Raw genomic sequence first — 14,647 nt, 5'->3', positions numbered from 1 at the left:
GGCAGGGGTCAGTAAACCAGAGGTGGGGCAACGGTACCGGACGGCAGGCAGGCTCAGGCTAGACAGAGGTCAATAATCCAGAGTTCGGGCAATGGTACAAGTCGGCAGGCAGGCTCAGGGGCAGGCAGGGGGGTCAGGCAGGTAGGCTCAGAGTCAGGACAGGTAAGGGTCAAAATCAGGAGGGCGAGAAAAAGCTTGACTGGGAAAAGCAGGAGCTGAGAAAAACCTCTGGTTGACTTGACAAACAAGCCGAACTGGCAAAAGACAAACACAGGGGATAATGGGGAAGATAGGCGACACCTGGAGGGGGGTGGTGACAATCACAAAGACAGGTGAAACAGATCAGGGTGTGACACCCTGTGGTAATGCCCACAGAAGAAGTGACCTATTGGGCAAACCCAGCACTAAAAACCATCCAAGCATCTCTGAACTGCCCTGATCAGCTCTCTCTCTCGCTCGCTCATGCTCTCTCTCACTCTCTCTCTCGCTCTCTTTTTCTCTCACTCAATTCAATTAAATTTAAGGGCTTTTTGGCATGGGAAACATATGTTGAGATTGCCTAAGCAAGTGAAGTAGATAATAAACAAAAGTGAAATAAACAATACAAATTAACAGTAAACATGACACTCACAGACGTTCCGAAAGAATACAGACATTTCAAATGTCATATTATGTCCATATACAGTGTTGTAACAATGTGCAAAGAGTTAAAGTACAAAAGGGAAAATAAATAAACATAAATATGGGTTGTATTTACAATAGTGTTTGCTCTTCACTGGTTGGCCTTTTCTTGTGGCAATAGGTCACAAATATTGCTGCTGTGATGACACACTGTGGTATTTCATCCAGTAGATATGGGAGTTTATCAACGTTGAGTTTGTTTTCGAATTCTTTGTGGGTCTGTGTACTCTGAGGGAAATATGTGTCTTTAATATGATCATACATTTGGCAGGAGGTTACGAAGCGCAGCTCAGTTTCCACCTGATTTTGTGGCCAGTGTGCACATAGCCTGTCTTCTCTTGAGAGCAATGTCTGCCTACGGCGGCCTTTCTCAATAGCAAGGCTAAGGTTTACTGAGTCTGTACATAGTCAAAGCTTTCCTTAAGTTTGCGTCAGTCACAGTGGTCAGGTATTCTGCCACTGTGTACTCTCTGTTTAGGGCGAAATAGCATTGTAGTATGTTATGTTTTGTTAATTCTTTCCAATGTGTCAAGTAATTATCTTTTGTTTTCTCATGATTTGGTTGGGTCTAATTGTGTTGCTGTCCTGGGGCTCTGTGGGGTCTGTTTGTGCTTGTGAACAGTGCCCCAGGACCAGCTTGCTTCGGGGAATCTTCTCCAGGTTCATCTCTCTGTAGGTGATGGCTTTGTTATGGAAGGTTTGTGAATCACTTCCTTTTAGGTGGTTGTAGAAGTTAACGTCTCTTTTCTGGATTTTGCATTATTTGGTGTTTTACGTTGTACACGGAGGATATTTTTGCAGAATTCTGCATGCAGAGTCTCAATTTGGTATTTGTCCCATTTTGTGAATTCTTGGTTGGTGAGCGGACCCCAGACCTCACAACCATGAAGGGCAACAGGCTCTATAACTGATTCAAGTATTTTTTAGCCAGATCCTAATTGGTATGTCAAATTTTATGTTCCTTTTGATGGCATAGAAGGCTCTTCTTGCTTTGTCTCTCAGCTCGTTTACAGCTTTGTGGAAGTTACCTGTGGCGCTGATGTTTAGGTCGAGGTATGTATAGTTTTTTGTGTGCTCTAGGGCAACGGTGTCTAGATGGACTTTGTATTTGTGGTCCTGGTGACTGGACCTTTTTTGGAACACCATTATTTTTGTTTTACTGAAATGTACTGTCAGGGCTCAAGTCTGACAGAATCTGTGCAGAAGATCTAGGTGCTGCTGTAGGCCCTCCTTGGTTGGTGACAGAAGCACCAGACCATCAGCAAATAGTAGACATTTGACTTCAGATTCTAGTAGGGTGAGGCCGGGTGCTGCAGACTGTTCTAGTCCCCTCGCTAATTTGTTGGTATATATGTTGAAGAGGGGGGGGGCTTAAACTGCATCCCTTTCTCACCCCATGGCCCTGTCTGTGGGAAGAAATGTGTGTGTTTGTGTACATGGACTTTATAATGTTGTATGTTTTTGTCGTAATTTGGTAAAAAGCCAATTTGACATTTGCTCAGTACATTGTTTTCACTGAGGAAATGAACTAGTCTGCTGTTAATGATAATGCAGTGGACACACACACACACCGCCTCTATCAGACATGGCACAGAGACGGCAGGAGAGTGAGAAAGGAGGCAAGGAAGGGGAGTCAGAGCTATGCTGCCTGATGACTGATGAGCTGTCTGCACCCAGTGACACACACACACACACGCACGCACGCACCCAGCCACCAACCCACCCACCCACCCACCCACCCACCCACCCACGCACGCACCCACGCACGCACGCACGCACGCACGCACGCACGCACCCACGCACGCACGCACGCACGCACGCACGCACGCACGCACGCACGCACGCACGCACACACACACACACACACACACACACACACACACACACACACACACACACACACACACACACAAAGCCTCCCCCTGAGCGAGCGCTACTGCGGCCGCTGTGACAATGCCATAACTCCTGTCTCCTAAATGGGTCTCTATGACACAGGCTCAGTAGAGCGAGGAGGGGGAACTGACGTTTGTGTCTGTACCCTCTGAGCATCTGTCTCACCATGTTTCCATCCTAGTGTAGGCGTGTGAATGTGTATGTGCCTGCGTGCATGCACATAGTATGTTTGTGTATGTGTCATTGGGTGTTTGCCTATTTCTCCCTGCTTCATCGATGTGTGTGTGTGTGTGTGTGTGTGTGTGTGTGTGTGTGTGTGTGTGTGTGTGTGTGTGTGTGTGTGTGTGTGTGTGTGTGTGTGTGTGTGTGTGTGTGTGTGTGTGTGTGTGTGTGTGTGTGTGTGTGTGTGTGTGTGTGTGTGTGTGTTTGTCTGTTTGTTTATTTCTACATCTGTATGTCTGTTGATTTGTATCTACATGTTTGCGTGTGTGCAGGTCTGCTTGTCTACACCAATTTAATATCCCCAGCTAGTAAGATGGAGCGACACACAAGAAATAAAGAGGCGCACTCACCTTCTAGGGTCACATAGGACTTCATCTAAGTGAACCTCTGTCATGACATCCCATAGATATCGGTTTGATTTCTCTATCCAGAGCTATTTTGATGTAATGAGATCAGGCAGCCCTGTAGCATCAGTCTGTGCATGGCTGTGTGCTCTGGGCTGTCCAATGAAGCACATAGACTTCCCCAGATAGCATACACCAAGGCTTTTCTGTAGGCCCCGCACCCGCAGGACAGAGCCATATAAATATGAACTATATTCAACGATATTAGCATACTTCATACTATCACAATCAAACCAACTTTGAACAGCATTTATGGTAAAATGTCATCCACTGACAGTACATCACTTCTATTATTACCATGCTCTTATTATTCAATCATTCTTCTCTGTCTGGTTTATCTTGTATTGCTCATCGTTAGCTATATTATGGTGATAGTAATTGGAGCAGTGGGATGAGAGTTAGCAATAGTGGTTATTAGAATGTGTGCTATGGCCTGAACCCTGCATCATCGTCTCGTACCCATGTGTTTGTACGTTCAGTCCTACGGGGTTCCTTTTATCTGTTTGCATGTGTGTGTGCATCTCTGTCCTGTGTATACCACTAAGCAGTTTATGTTGTGTACTCCGCATATCTCCCATTCCCATGTGTAGCCGACAGAGGTGAGCACCAGTGGCCCTGTTGGCTCACACATGCCTGCACTCTGTTCACGCCTGCTGGATTGATGTCCCCCTATGTGACCCCCAGGCAAATCCTCTCTCTCTGCCCTACTACAGAGACCCCATAAGTTTACCCATCCTGCCCCCCCATCACCTTGCCATCCTCCCCCTCCCCCAGTTTGGCATGCCCCGCAGGCATGTTCACAGTGAATGCACTTATTTAGCCGTTTAATTAGACAACCGAGCTTAGCATCGGGGTATAAGGGGTGGGGGTTGGAGCACTGGGCGTGTTGGGGGTGGGGGGTTTTGTATGTGGGAAGGGAATGAGGGCAGGAGGTTGATGTTGGAGGTTTTAGGTGTATAGATATATGGAGGTCAGGTCAAGTAACTGTGGCTCATCTTCTGATTGCAGGTTTTGTTTTGTCTAGTTTGCATCATAGTCCTCATTTTCCCTTAAACAATAGCATGGCTTATCTTTCCTGCATTCCCTTGACTCAAGACAAAGGTAGGTTCAAATGAATTGATCAGTAATCCACCATTTGTGTGCGTTTCAAAGTACAAAAAAAATATTAAACTATTGGATGATTTTGCAACCAAAATTAACCTCTACGGAATCGGTGTCCCCCCCACGGGACGGTTAAGCTAACGTAGGCTAATGTGATTAGCATGAGGTTGTAAGTAACCAAGAATTTCCCCAGGACATATACATATCTGATATAGGCAGAAAGCTTAAATTCTTTTAATCTAACTGCACTGTCCAATTTACAGTAGCTATTACAGTGAAATAATACCATGCTACTGTTTAAGGAGAGTGCACAATTATGAACTTGAAAATGTATTAATAAACCAATTAGGCTCATTTGGGCAGTCTTGATACAACATTTTGAACAGATATGCAATGGTTCATTGGATCAGTCAAAAACTTTGCACATACACTGATGCCATCTAGTGGCCAAAATCTAAATTGCACCTAGGCTGGAATAATACATTATGGCCTTTGTCTTGCATTTAAAAGGTGTATTATTTTTGACCAGATCTGATGTGTTATATTTTCCTACATTCATTTCACATTTCCACAAACTTCAAAGTGTTTCCTTTCAAATGGTATCAAGAATATGCATATCCTTGCTTCAGGTCCTGAGCTACAGGCAGTTAGATTTGGGTATGTCATTTTAGGCGAAAATTGAAAAAAAGTGTCGGATTCTTAAGAGGTTTAACACTAAGCAACACTACATCGCCCTATACAACCAATCATTGATGTCCTCTGGTTCAAAAGCCTATAGTATTGACGTGCACCGAACTAATGCACCGAACGATCCTGCAAAATGACCAATGATTCCACAAGGCAGACCATGTACCATAACAGAGGTGAATTAAGCTTTCTGGATAAACAGAAGCTAATTAGGTCAGTTAGAATTCCCAATCGCATTCGAATATTCATGGAGAGTCACCTGTGTGCTATCCAGTTCATGCCAGTTCTTGTGTTGGCTACTCACTACTCTCACTGTAGCATACAATACATACTGTAGAACAGACAACTGCAGCTACCCTGTAGCTGCAGGATGCCAACAGTGTACACTGCACAACAAATTGTCCACTCTGCTGTTTGATGATTATATGCCCTTGAAAAAGACTGAGCCCTCTGCCAAGATGTATGAACTCTGGACATTTCTCTGGGAATGAGGCATTCCTTCCTCACACAGGAGAAGCAGGAAGGAACATCCATCCAGTAAGAACACACGGTATCAGGTTGATGATATAGCTTGTGGGAGACTTTATTTAATTTTCACTCCGTACTTATTATGATTTAGTCAGGAGCAAGCAAAGAACATTACATTTTCTCTCAAATCTCTCTTTGTCAGAGAATGTATTTTGTGGCAAGAACTAGGTTGTCATAGCAACAGTAGGATTGTAGGAATGTGTGTGTGTCTGCTGAGATTTTTCATACACCAAAAAATGCACAATCATGTCGTTGACCTTGATGTGTCCATACATTCTTTTGTGAGGAAATCCTTCACATTGAAATCCTTCACCTTCACCTTTTGTCACTACCTACAGAGCCTATATTCCATTACACTTAAAATGTCGATACATAGCGTTTGGTAGATGTACATAGCTTTGTTTTACAACAGTGACACTGAAGCTGTGTATGAATATGGAGATACAGTATTAATAACCCCATCTACACTTGTGCCTCATTTTCACCTTTTATTACTTCTCCTCTTTTGTCCACAGATGAGAAAAGACTAAACAAAATTCAGAGAGAAAGATTCTCATTAACCGCCTTACCCCATATTCATAACAGGATCCACCGTTACTATGCAACCTAGTGAACAACCATTGTATAATTCACCCTTTGTATTTGTCAGTTTCACCCCTGGTTAGCATCAACTTTGATCTGCCTCCATGCTGATATAGTTTCCCCACCATAGCTGCTCCACACCTCTCTCTCAACCTCCCCTGGAGCCAAAGACAGGCCCAGAATAAGAATCAGCTCCTCTCTCATCTCAGTACCTGGCGAGGCTGTCTCCAAACTCTGTGTTTACCCTTGCACAGACTATAGTACATTTTGAGAGGCCTGATATGAAGAGTGTTACAGTACAGTGACATTGATACAATGACATACCCTGCAAAAGCCATCAATTTCCTGTCACCTATACTAGCATTCTGTACTATGCCTTGCTGTTCCTGTCTGCTTGTGTGTGTGTCCTATGTGGGAGTGGCTGTGGGATTGAGGCTCCAAATGGCAGATACAACAAATCATCCTTCAATCAATTCATCCAGATAAAATGACACTCAATCACAGAGAGAGCCATTCTCTTTTTAAAATCTGCTGACTACAGTGCAGAGACGGTAGGCAGAGGGTGGGGGGAATGGGGCATGTGGCTTTTAGTGAGATAGGGAGAGGCAGGCCCATGATTCTAGTGGCGGCTGCAAGGGACTGTACAGTGAGGGTAAAGGGGCGAACAATAACTCTAAGGACAAATGGGGGAGAGGTGAGGGGCAGCCAAGCATGAATTGGTTCTGAGAGAAACCCCTGCCATTCACTGACTGGAACCAGATCTACAGGCTCTACACTAACAGAGGGCTGATTAAATCTCACTTGGCGAAATAGAGCTGGGCTGTCTCTATTTCCCTCACCCTCCATCTGTCTCTACCACCTACCTGTTTCCTGATATTGCACATGAATGGGGAGCTAGAAGCCCTTTCAATATTAGGCGATACACAGTTAGGTGGAGATTTCCTTTTCTTTCATTGTTACCAAAGGCAAAGAGAAATATAGAAGGGGAATGCCACAAATTAATTCCAACCAACGTAAACCTAATTAATTGATATTCTATTGACAGAATGTTTCCGTTCTGTTCTCCGAAGCATTGTAATAAGATTACTCAAAGGGAGTGTTCCTCTCTCAAAGGAAGGGAAACACAGATTATCAAACCATTGAACACATATCAAAATCAAATCAAATTTTATTAGTCACATACACATGGTTAGCAGATGTTAATGCGAGTGTAGCGAAATGCTTGTGCTTCTAGTTCCGACAATGCAGTAATAACCAACAAGTAATCTAACCTAACAATTCCACAACTACTACCTTATACACACACAAGTGTAAAGGGATAAAGAATATGTACATAAAGATATATGAATGAGTGGTGGTACAGAACGGCATAGGCAAGATGCAGTAGATGGTATAGAGTACGGTATATACATATGAGATGAGTACTGTAGGGTATGTAAACATAAAGTGGCATAGTTTAAAGTGGCTAGTGGTACATGTATTACATAAAGATGGCAAGATGCAGTAGATGATATAGAGTACAGTATATACATATGAGATGGGTAATGTAGGGTATGTAAACATTATATTAAGTGGCATTGTTTAAAGTGGCTAGTGGTACATTTTTACATAATTTCCATCAATTCCCATTTTTAAAGTGGCTGGAGTTGAGTCAGTATGTTGGCAGCGGCCGCTAAATGTTAGTGGTGGCTGTTTAACAGTCTGATGGCCTTGAGATAGAAGCTGTTTTTCAGTCTCTCGGTCCCTGCTTTGATGCACCTGTACTGACCTCGCCTTCTGGATGATAGCGGGGTGAACAGGCAGTGGCTTGGGTGGTTGTTGTCCTTGATGATCTTTATGGCCTTCCTGTGACATCGGGTGGTGTAGGTGTCCTGGAGGGCAGGTAGTTTGCCCCCGGTGATGCGTTCTGCAGACCTCACTACCCTCTGGAGAGCCTTACGGTTGTGGGCGGAGCAGTTGCCGTACCAGGCGGTGATACAGCCCGACAGGATGCTCTCGATTGTGCATCTGTAGAAGTTTGTGAGTGCTTTTGGTGACAAGCCGAATTTCTTCAGCCTCCTGAGGTTGAAGAGGCGCTGCTGCGCCTTCTTCACGACGCTGTCTGTGTGGGTGGACCAATTCAGTTTGTCCGTGATGTGTACACCGAGGAACTTAAAACTTTCCACCTTCTCCACTACTGACCCGTCGATGTGGATAGGGGGGTGCTCCCTCTGCTGTTTCCTGAAGTCCACAATCATCTCCTTTGTTTTGTTGACGTTGAGTGTGAGGTTATTTTCCTGACACCACACTCCGAGGGCCCTCACCTCCTCCCTGTAGGCCGTCTCGTCGTTGTTGGTAATCAAGCCTACCACTGTAGTGTCATCCGCAAACTTGATGATTGAGTTGGAGGCGTGCATGGCCACGCAGTCGTGGGTGAACAGGGAGTACAGGAGAGGGCTCAGAACGCACCCTTGTGGGGCCCCAGTGTTGAGGATCAGCGGGGTGGAGATGTTGTTACCTACCCTCACCACCTGGGGGCGGCCCGTCAGGAAGTCCAGGACCCAGTTGCACAGGGCGGGGTCGAGACCCAGGGTCTCGAGCTTGATGACGAGTTTGGAGGGTACTATGGTGTTAAATGCTGAGCTGTAATCGATGAACAGCATTCTCACATGGGTATTCCTCTTGTCCAGATGGGTTAGGGCAGTGTGCAGTGTGGTTGCGATTGCGTCGTCTGTGGACCTATTGGGTCGGTAAGCAAATTGGAGTGGGTCTAGGGTGTCCGGTAGGGTGGAGGTGATATGGTCCTTGACTAGTCTCTCAAAGCACTTCATGATGACGGAAGTGAGTGCTACGGGGCGGTAGTCGTTTACCGGCTATCCATTACCTAAAAAGAATGCAATCTTCCAGTTAGCTGTCTGAGTGAGGGGCTGTGTTTACATACCAATTTGCTGAAAATTGCTCAAGACTCAGACTCCATGTACTGCTTGTTCCATTTAGATGGCGGACCAGGGATTAACAAAGCAAACTAGGGGCCAAACAGGCTGCATCTCATAATATAAGGATTATTCTCTTGGGGATCTTCAATTAATACATGTGTAAAACTCTTTATTTCTGGCCTACTGTATCCATAGGCTATATGAGGTTGTTTACATGCGCCACTACATCATTTACTTGACTGTATATATCAGAGAGCAACAGACTAGAGCAGTTTCTGCTATCTGATATCTGGTTGAAAACACATTTAAGCAAGTTTGCCACCTTGTGTTTCAAAAGTGCATAACAGCTCAATGAATTACCACGCAGCCCATGGTCAAATCAAATCAAGTTTATTTGTCACGTGCGCCAAATACAACAGGTGTAGACCTTACAGTGAAATTCTTACTTATCTTGTACCAGTGTTTCTGGGGAGATGTAATGAAAATGGTTTTAACACAATGCTGAAACCACTGACCTGGCAGTGTAGTGCCGGAGGAAAAACCTCTCCCTCAACGTTAGCAAGACCAAGGAGCTGATCATGGACTACAGGAAACGGGGTGGTGTAGACAGCTTCAAGTTCCTTGGTGTACAAATCACTAAAGACTTAAAATGGTCCAAACACACAACGCAGTCGTGAAGAAGGCGCGACAGTACCTCTTTCCTCTCAGGAGGTTGAAACAGTTTGGCATGGGCCCTCAAATCATGAAAAGGTTATACAGCTGTACCATTGAGAGCATATTTACTGACTGCATCACTGCTTGGTATGGCAATAGCGCCACCTTTGATCGCATGGCGCTACAGAGGGTTGTGCAGACAGCCCAATACATACCTGGGGCAGAGCTCCCTGCCATCCAGGACCTCTATATTCAGGCGGTGTGGAAGAAAGACCCGGAAAACGTCAAAGACCTAAACCACCCAAGCCAAAGACTATTTTCTCTGTTGCCACATGGCAAGAGGTACCAGTGCATCAAGTATGACACCAACAGGCTTTTGAGCAGCTTTTATTCCCAAGTGACTGAAAAATATCTAACAAAATAGCTACACGGACAGAGTTGACCTTGTATATTTATTGACCTTTTCTTTAAATATTTGCACTATATTTTTGTCCATTAAAATAACATAAAATTGATCAGAAATACAGTGTGGACATTGTTAATGTTGTAAATTACTATTGTAGCTGGAAACAGCTGATTTTTAATGGAATATCTACACAGACGTATAGAGCCCCATTTTCAGTAACAATCACACCTGTGTTCCAATGGCCGTTGTGTTAGCTAATCCAAGTTAAACATTTTAAAAGGCTAATTGATCATTAGAAAACCCTTTTGCAATTATGTTAGCACAGCTGAAAACTGTTGTTCTGATTTAGGAAGCAATAAAACTGTCCTTCTTTAGACTAGTTGAGTATCTGCAGCATCAGCATTCGTGGGTTCGATTACAGGCTCAAAATGGCCAGAAACAAATAACTTTCTTCTGAAACTCGTCAGTCTATTCTTGTTCTGAGAAATGAAGGCTATTCCACGCGAGAAATTGCCAAGAAACTGAAGATCTCGTACAACGCTGTGTACTACTCCCTTTACAGAACAGCGCAAACTGGCTCTAACCAGAAGAGAAAGAGGAGTGGGAGGCTCCGGTGCACAACTGAGCCAGAGGACAAGTACATTAGAGTATCTAGTTTGAGAAACAGATGCCTCCTCAACTTCATGCAGCTTCATTAAATAGTACCTGCAAAACATCATTCTCAACGTCAACAGCGAAGAGGCGACTCTGGCCTTCTAGGCAGAGTTGCAAAGAAAAAGCCATATCTCAGACTGGCCAATAAAAATAAAATATTAAGATGGGCAAAAGAACACAGACACTGGACAGAGGAACTCTGTCCAGATGCCTCAAAGGTCAGCATCCCGAAGTTGTCTCGTTGAGGTTGACGTTGAGACTTGAGACTGGTATTTTGTGGGTACTATTTAATGAAGCTGCCAGTTGAGGACTTGTGAGGCATCTGTTTCTCAAACTAGACACTAATGTACTTGTCCTCTTGCTCAGTTGTGCACCGGGCCTTCCACTCCTCTTTCTATTCTGGGTTAGAGCCAGTTTGTGCTGTTCTGTTCTTGTTCTGATGGATGAGGCAAATTAATTATATTCTATTGTACCTATTCTATTCCATTCTACCTATTCAATTCTGCATATTATATTAAATTCTATATATTCTATTGTACCTATTCTATTCTACCTACTCTATTATATTCTACCTATTCTATCTATTCTATTTTACCTATTCTATTCTACCAATTCTATTCTACCTATTCTATTCTACCTATTATATTTGACCTATTCTATTTGACCTATTCTGTTTTACCTATTCTATTCTACCTATTATATTCTACCTACTTTATTCTATTCTACCTATTCTATTCTACCTATTCTATTTTACCTATTATGTTTTACCTATTCCATTCTACCTATTCTATTCTGCATATTATATATATTCTATTCTATTCTATTGTACCTTTTCTATTGTACCTACTCTATTATATTCTACCTATTCTATTCTATTTGACCTATTCTATCAATTCTATTCTACCAATTCTATTCCACATATTCTATTCTATCTATTCTATTCTACCTATTCTATTTGACCTATTCTGTTTTACCTATTCTATTCTACCTATTTTACCTATTATATTCTACCTATTATATTCTACCTATTATATTCTACCTACTTTATTCTATTCTACCTATTCTATTCTATTCTACCTATTCTATCTATTCTATTCTACCTATTCTGTTTTACCTATTCCATTCTACCTATTCTGTTTTACCTATTCTATTCTACCTATTCTATTTTACCTATTCTGTTTTACCTATTCTATTCTATTATACCTATTCTATTTTACCTATTCGGTTTTACCTATTCTACCTATTATATTCTAGAACAATAGTTTTCTATTCTAGAACAATAGTGTAATGACGATGAAGAATTGTGAACATCAAAATAGCAGCTACAAGGAGGCAGTCAAGGCAAAAGCACATCGTCTTCCTTCTCAGCATTGTGCACGTGCTCTAAATAACTTAACTGGATAGTTTGCCTGTCAGTAAAGGGCGGGATGTGTGTTGATCCAGCTGCTATGATTGGATGGAGCAAAGTTGCCTCCATTGACTGGCTTCATACTTCACCTATCGCTTCTCATCTTATGTTTCAGTCTGATCATTTAGATTGCTGCTGCCTCCTGTTTTTGTGATGGGCATTCCGGCTCTTTTCAGTGAGCTGGCTCGTTTGGATCAGCTCACCAAGACGAGCCGACTCTTTTGGCTCCCAAACGGCTCTTTAAAAAAAGCTGTTTTGTATTTTTTCAAGTCAAACAGTTTGCGATAGTTTGACTATGATTGGTGTTAAAAAAATTCTAATTAAATTATTAAATGAAATCACACTCTACATTAACCACAATGTATTTAAAAATGCACTGGTTTGTTATGAAAAAGAATGCTATTAAACATTTGCATTTAAAGTATAACTTTAATGTATATTAAAGTGCATATAAATCTAACCATTCAAAACAAATACAATCTGAACAGCATAATAAAATATTGGACCATATCAAAGAAAAATAAATAACAATTTGCAAAACTGCAGCATCCCACAAATTGAAATAAATGTAAAAAAAGAAGGATGCTATTACACATGTGCATTTAAAGTATACCTTTTTTAATGTATATAAACAAAGTGCATATAAATGTAACAATGTGCAAAACTGCAGCATCCCACTTAAAGCATTAAACTGGTCCCTCTTTTCTCTCTCTTCTTTATTGCCATGTTATAACCAGTAGCACACAGCCATGCTGACCATATTTTGCATTCAGATTTGCATTCAGAAATGCAAGCTGCCTCACTTTCGAGGGGCTGATGCGGTTTCTTCTCTCAGTAATTATTTGTCCCGTTTTCGAGAAGAGCCTCTCAGAGGGAACGGATGTGGCCACTATGCAGAGTCTCCCTGTCATAACTTTAGTAAGCTGTGGGTAGACAGAGGCCTTGTTCTTCCACCAGCTCAGAGGATCTGCAGATCTTTGGAGGAGGAGCTCCTCCAAATAGGATCGGACCTCCATTATGGCATCTGCTGAGGGATTCCTTCGTGCTGCATCCCCAGTTGCTCTCTCGTCAAACAGCATCCAATCAGCAGATGTTTGTGGGACTACTGCAGGTGCTTCTGCTCTATCTGATCCCTCTTCTTCCTGGTGCCTGAGCCAGCTGACTGCTGGGGCTGTCCCTCCCTGCTGCTGAGGTTAATCTTTGAAGAGCCTCATCAATCGCTCTGGCATCACTGAAGGCTAACTTCTTAAACTTGGGGTAAAGTGCAGCGGTTTCTGATAACACGTGATTATATTCCAGTCTGTGGAACTTTCTGTCCATTGATGAACATAGGGTGTCCATCAACTCTGTCACATGTCCTGTGGTTACATTTGCTTCTCTCTGGCGTCTGGCTGTGATTCGCTGCAGACCCTTACACAGGAGTATCATTTTTGAGGCTGTCACATAGCTGAAAAAAGAGAACAGTAACTTATTAGTTCAGGTTCATGTTTTGTCTACTGATATTACATTCTCATCTACTGCTCATATAATACTGGATTAAATAATGATTTAGTAATAACTGCTTACTGTACCGCTCTCCACTAATCTCCACAGTGACCTGCTCAAAGGGTTCCAGGACTCTGCACACCTCCTCCACCACCTCCCATTCCTCTTGGGTCAGAGCTTCAACAGGGGCATTGACAATGGCCAGGGTAGAGATTATGGTATCCTTTGACTCAAGAAACCGCTTCAACATATACAATGTTGAATTCCACCTTGTAGTGCAGTCTTGTTTAGGCCTCAGCTCAGGCATTCCCATCTGGCGTTATGTAGACTTTAGTTTTCCAGCACTTACTGTGCTCCTGTGGAAGTATTCCACAGTTGCTTTCACTTTGTCCACAGTGGGCTTCATCACCTTCAGAGCATCTCTTACAATCAGGTTGATTGTGTGGGAAAGACATGGATGATGGGTCCATTTAAAAATGGTTACGTTAGCTGCATTGTTGCTAACACAACAGAACACTTTTCCATCTACTTGCCATTCTCTGGCCACTCTCAACAGTTCCTCTGCCATGTTCTCTGAGGTGTGTCTGTCGCTGACCTCAAAGCAGTCCAGAAGACAGCTAGACATCGAAAAATCTGTGACATGTAACCGACATGTAAGAAGTGGTTACCCTTGACGTCCAGCAGTCAGTGGTAAGGCAAACTGCAGTAGCTTTTTGGACTCTTTCCCGCAATGAAGCCAGTGTGCTCTCGTACAGTTGTGGAATAAGTGATTTTGAAGGGGTTTTCCTGCTTGTAATTGTGTACATTGGATTTAGACTATTGCTATAATTTCTAAAACCTCTGTCCTCCACGATCGAAAATGGCTGGAAATCGGTGGTAATCATTTTAGCCAATGCAATATCAATTTGGCCTTGTTTTGCTACAGACATAGACTTTGGCATAAACTGGTCCATAGAAGACTGCGTTGCTGTGGGTCGTGGAGTAGGCCTACTTGACTGAGTGGATACATCTTCACGTGTGGAGGTGC

This window comes from Salvelinus alpinus, chromosome 17 (assembly GCF_045679555.1).
Source record: "Salvelinus alpinus chromosome 17, SLU_Salpinus.1, whole genome shotgun sequence".
In the NCBI taxonomy this organism is placed as follows: Eukaryota; Metazoa; Chordata; class Actinopteri; order Salmoniformes; family Salmonidae; genus Salvelinus; species Salvelinus alpinus.
The sequence above is the reverse complement of the archived record's forward strand: the minus strand, read 5'-3'. Positions refer to the sequence as shown.